This window comes from Haematobia irritans, chromosome 1, assembly GCF_050003625.1.
Source record: "Haematobia irritans isolate KBUSLIRL chromosome 1, ASM5000362v1, whole genome shotgun sequence".
In the NCBI taxonomy this organism is placed as follows: domain Eukaryota; kingdom Metazoa; phylum Arthropoda; class Insecta; order Diptera; family Muscidae; genus Haematobia; species Haematobia irritans.
In genome coordinates this window covers 48996349-49011297 of record NC_134397.1, presented here as the reverse complement: position 1 = coordinate 49011297, position 14949 = coordinate 48996349, and the positions used below count along the sequence as shown (strand labels likewise).

At 24.8% G+C, this 14949-nt stretch overlaps 1 protein-coding gene across 3 annotated transcripts in view; it reads left to right on the top strand.

Annotated features, from left to right (window-relative positions):
• LOC142220837 (uncharacterized) overlaps positions 1-14949 on the top strand; it is a 103752-nt gene that overhangs the window by 26502 nt on the left and 62301 nt on the right. For all 3 annotated transcript variants that reach the window (XM_075290204.1, XM_075290205.1, XM_075290206.1), the window contains one exon: positions 3026-3086. The gene's annotated coding sequence lies outside the window, so the exon portion shown is untranslated. The remainder of the gene's footprint in view (positions 1-3025; positions 3087-14949) is intronic.

The window sequence follows — 14949 nt, the reverse complement described above, 5'->3', positions numbered from 1 at the left end:
TTTCTATAGACATAAAATGTTGACTAAATTTTCCATAGAAATAAAATGTTGGCAAAATTGTTTACAGAAATAAAATTTTGACAAAATTTTCTATAGAAATAAAATTTTGACAAAAATTTCTAATATTTTGACATAAGTTTCTATAGAAATATAATTTTGAAAAAAAAAAAATTATAGAAATAAAATTTTCTATGGAAATAAAATTTTGTCAAAAATAAAATTTTCTATAGGAATAAAATTTTGACAAAATTTTCTATAGAAATAAAGTTTTGACAAATTTTTCTATATAAAAAAATTTTGCCAAAATTTTCTATAGAAATAAGATTTTGACAAACTTTTCTATATAAAAAAATTTTGACAAAATTTTTTATAGAATTAAAATTTTGACAAAATTTTCTATAGAATAAAATTTTGACAAAATTTTCTATAGAAATAAAATTTGGACAAAATTTTCTATAGAAATAAAATTTGGACAAAATTTTCTATAGAAATAAAATTTTGACAACATTTTCTATAGAAATAAAATTTTGACAAAATTTCTCTAGAAATAAAATTTTGACAACATTTTCTATAGAAATGCAATTTGTACAACATTTTCTATAGAAATAAAATTTTAACAAAATTTGCTATAGAAATAAAATTTTAACAAAATTTGCTATATAAAATTTTGACAAAATTTTCGATAGAAATAAAATTTTGACAAAATTTTCGATAGAAATAAAATTTTGACAACATTTTCGATAGAAATAAAATTTTGACAAAATTTTCGATAGAAATAAAATTTTTTATATAATTACATTTTGTTGCCATAAATTTTTCTTATTTTGTGCAAATTTACCGGAACCTGAGGTGGGTATTTTTTTAGCCGTCTTTTCAGAATCGATTACGTTATTTTATAATTTTCATCGGAAACAAAAATGTACGGAAGAAGTACTTATAACTTCATAGCATTATAGATTTGCCAATTATTCTAACTTTTACATTTTTTTATTAATATGCACAGCAGTTTTGTTAGAATTTCGTAACGAATAAAATGCAAAAAGAAAAATTGAATTTAGGTCGTATTGTTTATAGACACATCAACTCAAAAGTATAAAATATGTGCTCAGTTTTACACGCTACTGTATATGTACTGTAAATGGTAATCCATTACGAGGATATTAAATTGAGGCAATAATTTTTTTTATATTATTATTTCAATTTCAATTATCTTTTTCTTTTATTTTTATATGAGCTCATATGATTTAACACTTTCTTTTGTATTATCCGATTATAATTATAATTGGACTTTCTTGGTATTTGTTTTTAGTCAAAATTTGATGAACCGATGAATAGTATGTTTACAAAAACGACACAGACAAAAATAAACTTCAAGAACGAACTATGTCGTGCGAAAATTGAACTAAATTATACTCCATATTTTTAGATTTCCATAAAGCGTTATATAAACCAAGAAAATTTATGTGTACGGTCATTGAGCTTTATGGGCTATGGAAAATTTCGAAAAAAAACATAAAATTAAACTATATATAATATCTCTTTTTTTTTGCAAAAAAAAAATAAGTTAAATTTGGCGTTAGTTTAACTAGGGAATTTTTTTCGGTGTAATTTCTTCCGAGCAAAATGTTCAATTATATTTTTTTATTTAATTAATTAATTAGTATTTTTATTAAGGCCTCCAATATCCCTTCTCATATGTTACATAAGACATTAGCACACATACCTGTCCATGATTTGATTGTGTTTACGTATGTCAAATTTTTTGTCTAAGCGGCCTGGGAACCCACGATATTCAGAGAGAAATGTGGTAAAATTAATAACAAACGGTGTAAAAAATGCATTTTCATTACAGAGAGTTATGAGGAGGGGGTTGGGAGAGTGTGGCATTTTTCCCCCACACTCTCACTGAGGAACAAAAGTCTAAAGCCATTGGCCGCTGTCGTTGTGCTTTCGCTGTCATCTTCCTTCATCTATGCGGTTGATGTAAATGCTAAATGCTTCTGTGTTGGTGGCTGCATTTAATTTGATTAAGCCTGAGATTTTGTTATCCCACTTAGGTGTTATGTATTTGTTGTGAATTGTTTTATTATTGTTGTTGTGTAGTTTTCTTAAATTATGCAATTATCATGGGATCGTAGATCTTAGATGGTTAGATGGTGTGTGTCTGCAGTGTGGGGTAATATCGTGTGGTGCACCGATATAACATGTGATGAAAGTGAAATTGTTTTTGTACCTATTTTTCCGTAGGTGTTAATGCTATCGTTAATCGCTTTCTACTCGTGTTTGTATGGATATTTGTTAGTGGTAAATTAATTGCAGTCTTTTTCAGGGTCGTCTTGTTTGGAGATATGTGATTAGTAGTTTTTATTTTAAATTTAAATTAAAAAAAAAATAAGTTAAATTAAATTCTCCTTTAATTTATTAAAAATAAAAAGATTTGCGTATTTCATAAATACGTATTAGTAAACAACTTCTTTTATTTTTATTCTACAAACATTGTATTTTTTTTGTATAATAAATTAAGCAAAAATACAAATCTTGTAAACAAAATCACGAGCTTTTTAAAACTTGATATTCTCCAACTTTTTATAATTAAATGTAAATTTTTTATATGTGCATTTCACAGATTGAAACTTGTTTTCACAGTAAGTTTGTACAAAAAAAAAAAAAAAAACAAATATATTAATATTCCTAATTATTATGGCAAGTAAATGCAAGCTCAACTGTTGGAAACGGGTAAACAAATTCTGGGAATTTTGATGGGGAACATGTTTTCAATATAAATCTGAATTCTAATTAATTAATTTGCAATACGATTTTGAGTTTTTTTTTATAGTTATAGGTTTTGTTCATTAAAAATCCATTGAAATTAATATATTTTCAAAGATATTATTTAATGGGGCAATGCTTGCATTAATTTGAATTTATAAAAAAATAAAATTAATTTTTGCAAATCCTTTATTTGTATTAATTTTTTTTTTTATAAAATTTGTAACTTAGACTGTATGTCTTCTGTTTTTTCCAGATTCCTATGCCCACGTGCTGTGATTTAAAACAAAAACTGATGTTATGAAATGTGAAAATTGGTAAGTAAAGCTATCATTTAACACTGTTGCGCTTTTACTAAGGCATGATTGTTTACATTTCTTCCATAACTTTTTGGCATATGGAAGTTTTTGTTTATTTTATAAATTAACAAAGCTCAAATGTAGCGTAAAAAACAATTCATATACAATACATATTTAAAAAAAAATATGTATATAGAAGGTAAACAATATTTTAGAACTATTAAATATTACCTATCTGAGAATAAGCCCACTTCATAGTTTGTTGGCTTTAGTTATTATCGTAAAATATGCTAAAATACAATCTTTTAGCACTATTTTCAATATTCAAAAAATTGGAATAAAATTTTGAAAAATTTTTCCATAGAAATAAAATGTTGACAAAATTTTCTATAGTTATAACATTTTGACAAAATTTTCTATAGAAATAAAATTTTTATTGTTGTTTTTGATCTCAGCTTAAAGCCATGCAAATTTATTTGGGCAAAGCCCTATAGACTGCAAGATGGTTGGATGTACAGCTGTTTCGGAATTACCAGATTCCTCATCAGCATCCTCTACTTGCAGCAAAACTATCAACCAATTATCAGAATAAATTCGGGTAATTCACTCAACCCAACGTGAACTACACTTGAACCTCCCGAAAAAGGGTTTGATAGTCGGCTACTGCCTAAACAAATTTGCCAGCATATCTCTTTTCCTTTGCCAAACTCAAATCATCGATTTGAATGTATTTGGCTGGGTTTGTTTTTGAGCGTGCTTCCTCTATCTTCATTCGTTTTGTTTGTTATTGTTGGCTTCTCTTCAATCGTTATTGTTGTTTTTTTTATCTCAGCTTAAAGCCATGCATTGACTAAACTACAAGTGTCGGGAGGTTCAAGTGTAGTTCACGTTGGGTTGAGTGAATTACCCGAATTTATTCTGATAATTGGTTGATAGTTTTGCTGCAAGTAGAGGATGCTGATGAGGAATGTGGTAATTCCGAAACAGCTGTACATCCAACCATCTTGCAGTCTATACGGCTTTGCCCAAATAAATTTGACAAGCATACTTTTCCTCTGTTGGTTAAGCTACACTTGTAGTTTAGTCAATGCATGGCTTTAAGCTGAGATCAAAAAAAAAAAAAACAACAATAACGAAATAAAATTTTGACAAAATTTTCTATAGAAATAAAATTTTGGCAAAATTTTCTATAGAAATAAAATTTTGACCAAACTTTCTATAGAAATAAAATTTTGACTAAATTTTCTATAGAAATAATATTTTGACAAAATTTTCTATAGAAATAAAATTTTGACAAAATCTTCTATAGAAGTAAAATTTTGACAAAATTTTCTATAGAAATAAAATTTCGGCAAAATTTTCTATAGAAATAACATTTTGACGAAACTTTCTATAGAAATGAAATTTTGACAAAATTTTCTATAGAAATAAAATTTTGATAAAATTTTCTATGGAAATAAAATTGTGACGAAATTTTCCATAGAAATTAAATTTTGACAAAATTTTCAATAAAAATCAAATTTTGAGAACATTTTCTATAGAGATAAAATTTTGACAAAATTTTCTTTCGAAATAAAATTTTCTATAGGAATAAAATTTTGACAAAATTTTCTATAGAAATAACATTTTGACAAAATTTTCTATAGAAATAACATTTTGACAAAATTGTTTATCAAAATAAAAGTTAGACAAAATATTCTATAGAAATAAAGTTTTGACAAAATTTTCTATAGAAATAAAGTTTTGACAAAATTTTCTATAGAAATAAAATTCGGACAAATTTGTTATAGAAATACAATTTTGAGAAAATTTTCTATAGAAATAAAATTTTACAAAACTTTCTATAGAAATAAAATTTTGACAAAATTTTCTATAGAAATTAAATGTTGACAAAATTTTCTATAGAAATAAAGTTTTGACAAAATTTTCTATAGAAACAAAATGTTGATAAAATTTTTTATATAAATAAAATTTGACAAAATTTTCTGTAGAAATAAAATTTTGAGAAAATTTTCTATAGAAATAAAATTTTGACAAAGTTTTCCATGGAAATAAAATTTTCTATAGAAATAAAATTTTGACAAAATATGTTATAGAAATAAAATTTTGTCAACATTTTCTATAGAAATAAAATTTTGACAAAATTTTCTATAGAAATAAAATTTTGACAAAATTTTCTATAGAAATAAAATTTTGACAAAATTTGTTATAGAGATAAAATTTTGACAAAATTTGTTATAGAAATAAAATTTTGACAAAATTTTCTATAGAAATACAATTTTGACAAAATTTTCTATAGAAATACAATTTTGACAAAATTTTCTATAGAAATGAAATTTTGATAAAATTTTCTATAGAAATAAAATTTTGAGAACATTTGCTATAAAAATAAAATTTTGACAAAATTTTCTTTAGAAATAAAATTTTTTATAGGAATAAAATGTTGACAAAATTTTCTATAGAAATAAAATTTTGACAAAATTTTTTATCAAAATAAAAGTTAGACAAAATTGTCTATAGAAATAACATTTTGACAAAGTTTTCTATAGAAATAAAATTTTGACAAAATTTTCTATAGAAATAAAGTTTTGACAAAATTTTCTATAGAAATAAAATTTTGACAAAATTTGTTATAGAAATAATATTTTGAGAAAATTTTCTATAGAAATAAAATTTTGAGAAAATTTTCTATAGAAATAACATTTTGAAAAAAATTTTCTATAGCAATAACATTTGGAAAAAAATTTCTATGGAAATAAAATTTAGAAATAGAAATAAAATTTTGACAAAATTTTCAATAGAAATAAAATTTTGGGAAAATTTTCTATAGAAATAAAATTTTGACAAAATTTTCTATAGAAATAATGACGAAAGGTTTTTTCTTTGGATTTTTTTTTTGGTAAAATTTTCTCTCAATTTTGGGAGATTATTTTTGGCTTGAGTGGCAACCTTGCCTTTGGGTCGTATATACTTGTTTATTTATTTTTTTTTTTTTTGCCAATAGTAAAAAATTCTCTTGTATTTTCTTTTTATAAAATGACCATTGGTGAAACCTTCATTATATTATAGAATATTTACGAATTTTGTTGATACCCACAATTTTTTTTTACCAAGTCAATGACTCCACTTAGCAGTAATGTCGATTTGTTTTTTTGGCAATTGAAGTAATGGCTCCAGACATTAAAAACAAACTCTCTGAACAATTTTTTGCTTGGGGTTTCATTAAAAAGAAAGGAAAAAAGCATGGAATAGGCATTCACATACAGAGGCCATTAAGAAGAAACTACAAAAATTATGAAATTAGGGTATACAATTTCCCATGAAGTTTCACAAAAAAAAAAAAAAAAATATGGAAATATCGAACAGCATAATAAGAAATAAATTGGAAGCAAAAAATTCAATTACAATTTATGCTCATTAACTTTCATTGATTCTAAAAAAAAAAAATAATTTGTCAATGACCTACAGACTAAATCAGATGAGGTAGAGAGGCATGAGTTGAATATCTAAATACCAAACAGTTTTGTTTTTTTTTTTGGGTTTTTATTTAATTGTTATAGTTTATTCACACGGTTGGCAGTGAGACCATATTATGCTGGTTTGGTTTTTTGTTTTATCTTCTATTCAACACCTATTATAAATAATCGAAGTTCGAATTCGAGTATTCGCATTGAGTGAACCAGAATTATTGATGGCCTTGTTTAACAGAGAGTTGAGTGAACTGTTTTCAAAGCAAATAGAAGGAACTAAAAATTTTCTTAAAATTGTATTTTATTATTCAAAACAAATGTGACAGTTAATTTAGAGATAACATGACCTTTTGGAGTACTATGAGTACTATTATTGAGTAAGCTTGAAGCGAGTTTATTGCACTTTGGGTGAACGAGTTCATTTTTTAAAAGGATTATGTTTTATCTATAAATAATTTAGAAATTTAAAATTAAATTTGAATATTATAATAAGGAAACGGAAGTAAAAAATTAGATTTTAAAATCATAGATATATGGGGGTAAAATTTCAGGTTTTTGACAATGATAAATTGCCAGAAATGGAGTAAGTCGAAGAACCAATACGCACGTGTTTTCTAAGCAATTAGTGATACTCATTCTCATATCAAAAATAGCCCCTTTTTTCTTTTAATACAAATGTTTACAACTTGTGTGACTAGCCCATAATACTATAATTAAAATCCATGCACATTTTTAGTTATTCTATTGTACTTCTAATTTTCCTCTTTTTTTATTATTACCAAATTTCTCTTTGTTGAATTACCAATAGCAAGAGCGAAAACAATCACTAGACCATAGATTTTTAATAATTCTAAAATACAAAAAGTGTCATATTTTTAAAAGTAGTTTGACGTTCAATGGATATGCGGACTGTAAATCGGAGAAAAAAACTTCAAGTAAGCCATGAACAAAATGTTGACCCAGAAATAACATCAATTAAAATTAATATAATTGTTTTTTTTTTGTTTTTTCCAAACGTTTCCTAATATTACGAGTACAATAACAAAAACCACAAGCAATAATACTTTGGTTTATACTAAAATGATGTCGGCGTAATTAGGGGGATCTTATGTATTAGGGCCTCATTATAAAAATGTCTATTAACATTTTTTGATGTATTTTTTATACACGGACGAAAAAGACTATTTTTCATATGTTTGGGTGTAAAAATTATATGTTTGGAACTCAAATTTGTTAACACAATATTTTTAAGTGCAAGCATAGAATGTTCATAAACTAGCATAACATGTTTGGGATATATATGTTAATATGTTAGAACATATTATGTTTGGGACATAAAATGCTTGTAAATACAATATGCTTAGATTCAAACATATATTAATTTGGAAATAGTTTATAAACATATATGTGTTTAGAAAGGGAGACCTAGAGAGTATGCTGCAAGTAAAATAATGGGAGTAACCAATTGGCGCCTTAAAAATATAAATTTCATTAAAATTTTTTACTACCAGTGTATGCCTTAATTCTATAGAAAATTCTCTCAAAATTTTATTTCTATAGAATTTTATCTCTATAGAAAATTTTGTCAAAATTTTATCTCTATAGAAAATTTTGTCAAAATTTTATTTCTAGAGAAAATTTTTGAAAATTTAATATTTATAGACAATGCTTGCAAAATTTTATTTCTATAGAAAAGTTTTGCAAAATTTTACTTCTATAGAAAATTTTGTCGAAATTTTATTTATATAGAAAATTTTGTCAAAATTTTATATCTATAGAAAATGTTTGCAAAATTTTATTTCTATAGAAAATATTTTCAAAATTTTATTTCTATAAAACCTGTTTGAAAAATTTTATTTCTTTGGAACATGTTTGAAAATTTTATTTCTATAGCAATTTTTTGCAAAATTTTATATTTATACACCCTCAAAAAAAATCGCCTCTCTAACATATGTTCCAAACATATTTTGCAGGAAGCACATATATTATTGGATACTGCCGAAACATTAATATGTTTGTTTTATGTGAACATATTCTATTTTTGGAAGCATTTTGAGCCAAAAATATTATATGCTTGGAAGAATTTTCCCCAAAGAAGATTGTGCTCATTCCCTAACATAATTTTCACTTCCACGAAATTTTTTAGTTCTTGGCACCTTTTTCTGTAATACAAATAATGTTGAAGAAATTATTCAATTTTATAATTTTTTTTAAATTTTACCTTTCGCCTGGACGGAGAATCGAACCGAGGACCATACAGTTTGTAAGCCAACACACTACCACTGAGCTACGTAGCTGTTATAGTCACCAGAAGACAATTATCGTTATAAGTTACATTTATATAGCATAGTTTGCAGCGCCCACGAGCCCATGCAAACATAACATTATTTAACAGAAACATACATGTGTTGGCAACGTGGAGCAGTGGTTAGCATGTCTGCCGTACATGCAAAGGGTCGTGGGTTCAATCCCTGCTCCGACCAAACACCAATTGTTTTTTTTTTTAATTTACACATTTATATTTATACTATATTAAATTTTTATAATGAAACTTCGAAATGTGGGTTATTAAAGATTTACAGTCAGAAACAGTGCTTGATATAAACGAAATGGACTGAGCTTTTGGAATGAAATATTATTTTTTTGTTGCAAAAATAACAATTTTGTAATAAAAAACTGGTTTTGGTATAAAAGTTTGATATTTTGGAAGGAATTCAAAAACTCTAACAAAGGAAGAACGTGGGGTCGAGTATAAACATACATAAATAATTTTATAATATACACAAATTAAATAATATTTAGACTTAAATTAAATAATATTTAGACTTAAGCGTATAAAATTTTTGGCCTTATCATAAATCAGTTTCCGAAACAACATATAAGCGGTTTCACAGAAATTGCTCTCTTTCGATTCTCTCGCTGTGTTAATTTGATATCTTTCGTCAACCCTCCCGGTTTTTATCTCTATTTCTTTCTCTATACTCTCTCTCTCTCTCTCTCTCTCTCTCTCTCTATCGCTCTCTGAATAAAATATCACAACATATATATGTTTACTCGAAATTTGTAAATTTATATATGTTTACATTCACACATATAATTTTTATGAAACATGCATGCCCCAAACATAATATATTCTAACATATTAACATATGTGTTCCAAACATTTAGTGTTAGTTTGAGAACATTAGATGTTTGCACTTAAATATATTGTGTTTAAAAATTGTGCCCGAAACACATTTTGTTTATATCGAAACATATGAAAAACATATTTTTCTAACAGTGTAGAAAGTTTTATTTCTATAGACAATTTTGTCAAAATTTTATTTTTTGTAGAAAATTTTTTCAAAATTTTATTTCTATAGAAAATTTTATACCCTCATACAAAAGGCCCTTTATTAAAGGGCCTTCCCTCCACTTCTGACTATATGCTGAGAGCAAACCATATTCGGTTGCTGTATACGGTAATGGCGAGGTAATTAAGTATTGCCCAGCGTGTTGTTTTGTTTACTTTTTGTTAGTTCACGAAAAACACCAACATTTGATAGGTTTTTCTGTGTAAACAATCTTTGCTCCTAGTGGTGCAGCTGGTGGTTGCGATGGTGTCAATGATCATCACCATTATCAACATTGAAAATGGATTCTCACTTTAGTGGACAGACACATAGACGGCGGACTGTCATGGATCTACGATTTACCACAATTGAATCAAATTATACGCATAGAGAGAAAAACCGACATCACTCCATGGTACTCCACATTTGAATGAACGACGCAAACAAAAAAAAATAATTTTATGTACTCACAAATATGACAATGCCAACTGGCTAACAAAAGAGGCCATTTAAATATGCTTCAAAGTTTATTTTTAGTTTAATGGACTGAGGTCTAATGTTTTCCTATTAAGTTTAGTGCATAACAAAGACTTCAAGAAAATTATGCAAAATGTTCAAAATTTATTTGTATATACAAGCTTGTACTAAATTTTATTTCTATAGAAAATTTCATCTAAATATTATTTCTGTAGAAAAATTCCTTATATTATATATATTATATTCCTTATATTATATATATATATTTTTTTATATATTATAAATTTTTTTCCACATTTTATTTCTATATCGTCGAAATTTTATTCTGTAGAAAATTTCTTCAAAATTTTATTTCTATAGAAAATTTTGCCGAAATTGTATTTCTATAAAAATATGCGTCATAATTTTATTTCAATAGAAAATTTCATAGAAATTTTATTTATATTGAAAATTTCGTTGAAATTTTATTTCTACAGAAAAATTCCTTTATAGTTTATTTCAATAGAAAATTTCCTCAACATTTTATTTCCATACAAAATTTCTTCGAAATTTTATTTATATAGAAAATTTTGTTAAAATTTCGTCCAACATTTTTTTAAAAGAAAATTTTGTGAAATGTTATTTTCACAGAAATTTTATTGATATAGACAGTTTCGTCAAATTTTATTTCTATAAAAATTATCCTCCAAATTTTGTTTCTATAGGAAATTTTCTTCGGAATTTTATTTCCATACAAAATTTCGTCGAAATTTTATTTATTTATTTCTATAGAAAAAATTTTGTCGAATTTTTTTTTTAGAAAATGTCGCCAAAATTTTATTTCTATGTAATATTTTTTCGACATTTTATTTCTATAAAAAATTTCGTAAAATTTTCGTTCTATATAAAAATTCGTCAAAATCTTATTTATATAGAAAATGTTTACAAAATTTCATTTCTTTCGAAAATTTTGTCGAAATTTTTGTTCTATAGAAAAAGCCATCAAAATTTTATTTCTATAGAAAATGTCGTCGAAATTATATTCCCACAAAGAACGTCTTCTTAATTTTATTTCGATAGAAAATTTCTTCAAAATTTTATTTATATAGAAAATTTTGTAAAAATTTTATTTCTATAGAAAATTTCGTTAACATTTTATTTCTACAGAAAATTTCGTCAACATTTTATTTCTATAGAAAATTTAATAGAAATTTTATTTCTATAGAAAATTTCCTATATAGTTTATTTCTATTGAAAATTTCTTCAAAATTTTAGGTCCATACAAAATTTCGTCGAAATTTTATTTGTATAGAAACTTTTGTAAAAATTTCGTCGACAATTTTTTTAAAAGAAAATTTTGTGAAATGTTATTTTCACAGAAATTTCATTGAAATTTTATTGCTATAGACAGTTTCGTCAAATTTTATTTCTATAAAAACTTTCCTCCAAATTTTCGTCAAAATTTGATTTTCATAGAAAATTTTGTCGAAATTTTATTTATATAGAAAATTTCATCGAAATTTCATTTCTATCGAAAATTTTGTCGAAATTTTTGTTCTATAGAAAATGTAATCGAAATTTTATTTCCATAGAAAATGTCATCGAAATTATATTCCCATAAAGAACGTCTTCTTGATTTTATTTCGATAGAAAATTTCATTGCAATTGTATTTCTATAGAAAATTTTATTTCTGTAGAAAATTTTGCAGAAATTTTATTTCTATAGAAAATTTCGTCAAGATTTTATTTCTATAGAAAATTTCGTCAACATTTTATTTCTATAGAAAATTTCGTCAACATTTTATTTCTATAGAAAATTTTGTCAACATTTCTATAGAAATCTCCCCGAAATTTTATTTCTATAAACAATTTTGTTGATATTGAATTTCATAGACAATTGGTCGAATTTTGATTTCTATAGAACATTGTGTGGAAATTTTATTTATATAGAAATTAATTTGATTAATTATTAATTATTAATTTAAGTTTGATAATCTTAAATTTTATTCATTTACTTAAATTGCCCTTCATCAAATTTTATCATATTTTTTCTACGGAAAATTTCGAATTTCGAAATTTTTTCTCCAATAGAATATTTCGTCGAAATTTTAATTCTATAGAAAATTTCTTGAAAATTTCGTTTTTTAAAGAATGCATTGGAAATTTTATTTCTGTAGAAAACTTTTTAGAAATTTTATTTATATATAAAATTTCTTGGAAATTTTGTTTCTATAGAAAATTTCTTGGAAATTTTGTTTCTATAGAAAATTTTGTCAAAATTTTATTTGTTTAGAAAATTTTATTAAAATTTTATTGCTATAGAAAATTTTGTCAAAATTTTATTTGTTTAGAAAATTTTTATTTAGAAAATTTCGTCGAAAGTTTATTCTGTAGAAAATTTCTTCAAAATTTTATTTCTATAGAAAATTTTGTCGAAATTGTATTTCTATAAAAATATGCGTGATAATTTTATTTCAATAGAAATTTTCATGGAAATTTTATTTCTATTGAAAATTTCATTGAAATTTTATTTCTAGAGAAAAATTCCTTTATAGTTTATTTCTATAGAAAATTTCCTCAACAATTTATTTCCATACAAAATTTCGTCGAAATTTTATTTATATAGAAAATTTTGTTAAAATTTCTTCGAAAAATTTTATTTCTATAGAAAATTTTGTCAAAACTTTATTTCTATAGAAAATTTTGTCAAAATTTTATTTCAATAGAAAAATTTATTAAAATTGTATTGCTATAGAAAATTTTATTAAAATTTTATTTTTATAGAATATTTTATTTCTATAGAAAATTTTATTTCTATAGAAAATGTCGTCGAAATTTTATTTCTGTATCTCTGATAACCCACATTAAAACTTATTTAATAGCAAATGTTCAAATGTTAAATGACTCATACTTGCTTATTTAGTATTGCACTAATAATTTGTGACTTATACTGATTTGCATTTGAAAGTATATGCATTTATTCTAGATATTCTAGTGTATGTAGAGCAAATATGAATATGAGTTGATGTTCTTTGCATATCGTTTTTCCTTTTCTTAAATAGGCAATCAAACCACTTTTATTGCCAGTGAAATTTATAATCAATCAATTTCTTCACTTTTTCTCAATTTCTTTATGTGCCCGGCTATATTGAATATTTTCTGTGTTAGTTGTTGAATATTTATTGTGGTATTCCTCCATCTCAACTATTCGACGTTAGACTTTTCAATGGAAATTCCATCAATCGTTTGAGCTGGTAGTATTTTATGCTGTATTGGACTATAAGTGGATGAAAGCTTTGTTGTTATTAGAATGTAGAAATTAGATTTAATGCGGTATTAGAATTTGTTTTATGGTATGAAGAAAATGAAACTGCCACAATGTGTAAGTTAATAAAGATGGATTTACTGCAAATTCTTTTTGTTTTTAATCCTATAGTTGCTAATAAGCTTAAATTGTCAAGAATTTTAGTAACTATTATTGAATCTGAAGACATTAAATGTTATTCCAGCTCAAACGGATTAAATTTAAACTAAAATTTCATTTAGAACTGTAGTTTTACACTTAAACGATTGGTAGTCTGATGGAAGCCATTTGCTTTTCTAAAACATCAATAGGTGCTCTTAACGCATTATAGGAAATTGCCTTTTGATGTTATGGGAACTAGGACCTAGACTCAAGGTGTAAACTTGATTATCCTTTTGAATGATCCTCTCCAATTTATTTCAAATCAGTTATATGCATATGGGTCTTTTCGGAGGGCATAAAATATGCTCCTAATGTCATATTGCATTTTATTGCTCTTAAAGTAATACTGTATCTGTATCTGCCTTCTAATTATGAGCAAAACATCTTTCTCTGAAATTTCATGTGCATTTTATAATTACCCAAACCCAAAGTGGTCCTCAGAGGATTAAAATTCATTATTCGATTTTTATTAAAGAACATTTAAGTATGCTTTACCTAAAAGATAATGAATTGTTGTCCATAAAGCAAAAACATTTCCAAACGTGCATGACAACATCAACGATTTATGCATTAGCCCACTCAAATGTACGACATAACCGACATTTAATCCATTTGGAAAAAAGGGTCAATTGAATGAGGCTAAGCTCACGACCATAGCCTTAATGTATTAGACTTTGATATCTTTTATGTGAATGCACTTACAACATTGTGCAACTCTAAGCCATAATTGTGTAGTGGAGGGTCATTTGTGGGTTTGTCCGTAATCTACCATATTGGAAAACAATTGGCTTTTGAAAAGTACATCGAGAAAAATATGTTGTAACACTGATATAGATTATACTGATATTTAATAAATTAAATGTTGACGAAATTTTCTATAGATATAAATTTCCAAGAAATTTCCGAAAGAAATAAAATTTCCAAGAAAATTCGTATAGAAATAAAATTTCCAGGAAATTTTTTATAGAAATGAAATTTCGTTGGAATTTTCTATAGAAATAAAATTTCCAGGAAATTTTTTATAGAAATAAAATTTCGTAGGAATTTTCTATAAAATAAAATTTCCAAGAAATTTTCTAGAGAAATAAAATTTCCTAGAAATTATTGAATAGAAAGAAAATTTCCTAGAAATTATTGAATAGAAAGAAAATTTCCTA